This window comes from Penaeus monodon, chromosome 42 (assembly GCF_015228065.2).
Source record: "Penaeus monodon isolate SGIC_2016 chromosome 42, NSTDA_Pmon_1, whole genome shotgun sequence".
NCBI classification, from domain to species: Eukaryota; Metazoa; Arthropoda; class Malacostraca; order Decapoda; family Penaeidae; genus Penaeus; species Penaeus monodon.
This window is the reverse complement of record NC_051427.1, coordinates 24,574,817-24,577,316: the sequence shown is the minus strand read 5'-3', so window position 1 is coordinate 24,577,316 and position 2,500 is coordinate 24,574,817. Positions and strand designations below refer to the sequence as shown.

General features: G+C 39.5%; 1 long non-coding RNA gene across 2 annotated transcripts in view; it reads right to left on the bottom strand.

Annotated features, from left to right (window-relative positions):
* Nucleotides 1-2,500, bottom strand: part of LOC119599061 — a 7,746-nt gene that overhangs the window by 4,042 nt on the left and 1,204 nt on the right. Inside the window, exon 1 of one of the 2 annotated variants that reach the window (XR_005231056.1) lies at nucleotides 585-615. The exons of the other annotated variant lie outside the window; for it this stretch is intronic. This is a non-coding gene — a long non-coding RNA (uncharacterized LOC119599061). Of the gene's footprint in view, nucleotides 1-584; nucleotides 616-2,500 lie in introns of those variants that run through there. 2 annotated transcript variants of the gene reach the window in all.

Sequence of the window (2,500 nt, the reverse complement as noted above, 5' to 3'; positions counted from 1 at the left end):
TAGGTTGGTATGTATTTTCCTTTTAAAATGATCTGGGAAGTAGATAGAAACCTGACAAAATCGAACATTCCCCCCCCCTAGGGTCCCCCTTACCCCCTCCCTCTCATATCTCACTGAGAGGCTTATCAAACCGGATGACAATGATAAGGATGTTGAAATTGAGAACTGGAGCTGGGTCTCGGGTCTTAAAAAAATGTTGGAAGATTCACCAAAAAAATTGGTCACCTATGTCCACATCGTCTTGTGAGTAGTGTTGCTAGCAGTAGTAGTTGTAGTAGTAGTGGCAGAAGTAGTAGTAGTAGTAATGATAAATGAGAATATAGATATTGTTATAATAAGGCTGATATCGATAATATTTTATTTCAGTATTACCATTTTCTCTTTCTCAGATTTGTTAAGATATTGTGAGGTCCAACAGCCCTTATTTGACGGCGCTGTTATATTAGTGTTATGCTTGTTATATTAGTGTTATCCCTTGCGAGTGTTATATTACCCTGGCCCAACTGCGCGCGAGCGGCAAACGAACATGGGGCCGCATACAACACATAGACAATACAAACTACGACGCCATCATAGACACACACACAAACAAAACACCCGTGGTGGCCCAGGACACTCCCGCTGATAAACTGAGATCCTCCAGAACCCTTCTATGCGAGCTGAATGCTTTGTTGGGGGGGGAGGGAAGGCCTCCGAACTGCATGCATACGTACGTGCATGTCGAAGGATGTTCCCCACCCCTACAGGAGGCTCTCTCTTTTTTTTTTGTATATGTATATTTTTATATTTTTGATTGTATATTTTCTTTCATCAACTGAACCAGCGCATCAAACTGCCTAGCGAGGAAAAAGCCTTCGGACCGCTCACATCCACGCACAACGGTTGAGTTTGTGTTTGTGTTTGTGTTTGTGTTTGTGTTTGTGTTGTGTTTGTGTTTGTGTTGTGTTTGTGGTTTGTGTTTGTGTTTGTGTTTGTGTTGTGTTTGTGTTTGTGTTTGTGTTTGTGTTGTGTTTGTGTTTGTGGTTTGTGTTTGTGTTTGTGTTTGTGTTGTGTTGTGTTTGTGTTTTGTGTTTGTGTTTGTGTTTATGTTTGTGTTGTGTTTGTGTTGTGTTTGTGTTTATGTTTGTGTTGTGTTTGTGTTTGTGTTTGTGTTTGTGTTTGTGTTTGTGTCTGTGTTTGTGTTCGTGTTTGTGTCTGTGTTTGTGTTTGTGTTTGAGTTTGTGTTTGTGTTTGTGTTGTGTCTGTGTTTGTGTCTGTGTTTGTGCTCGGTCCGAAGGATGATTTCCACGCGAAAAGCTACCATGATGCCAAACCCATACCACCACTCCAGCCACCTTCCACCGCTCATGCGCAGAAGGTAACAACATGCCCACACACTCACGATATCATCACCACATCATATCACTACATCATGTTATCATACATCATACATCATCACATTCACAACATCACCACCCCTTTTAATGAGTTTATGCGCTGGCCACACACCCTCATTTGTATATATGTATTTTTATATTTTTTGACTGTATATAATTCTCTTCGTTTCGATTTTACCTTCACATGAACCAGCGCACCAAACCACATAGCAAGGAAGAAGCCTTCGGACCGCTCACATCCACGCACAACGTCTGTGTTTGTTTGTGCTCGGTCCGGAGGATGTGAAAAAGCTACCATAAATAATACCAAACCCATACCAAAAAAAAAAGAAAAAAAAAGAAAAAAAGAGAAAAAGAGAGAGAGAGAGAGAGAGAGAGAGAGAGAGAGAGAGAGAGAGAGAGAGAGAGAGAGAGAGAGAGAGAGAGAGAGAGAGAGAGGAGAGAGAGGAGAGAGACAGACAGACAGACAGACAGAGAAAAAAAATATATAGCCTTTGATTGTTTTTGTTATGTTTTTGTTATACCTCTAACCTAACCAGCTTCCATTTATGCAAATAGTTTCCTAATATTTTTCAGTCACTTTGTTACTTTGTTTACCGCTCGCCTCTTTTGCACCTTTTCTCTTTCGTTTACTGTTTACTGTTTGTTGTTTTACTGTTTTGTTGCTATCACCCCATCACCTATATTATTTTATGCAATATCTATTTCATATTATTTTATGCTCTCCTCTCGTCCCCTCCCCCTTTGAATGTCAGACCCAGTTGCCAAAAAACTTAACAACAGATGAAAACTTGGAAGAAAAGAAAGAAAGAAAAAGAAAAACCCACAATACAAAACTAGATTTATTGGAAATGAGACTACAGTTTCGAAATCCACTTGGATTCCATCTTCAGGTCTGAAGATGGAATCCAGGTGGATTTCGAAACTGTTGTCTCACTTTTAATAAATCTAGTTTTTATATTGTGTTTTTTTTCTTCCATTGTATCAGCACGGAAGAGTGTTTTGTTATTCAGATGAAAACTAATGCACAACAAAACCTACGATTTCACCTCCATGATGCCACACACTGCTTATTTTATTCAGACTATAGAGCGAATAATGATCAACTATGGAGTCTATATAAC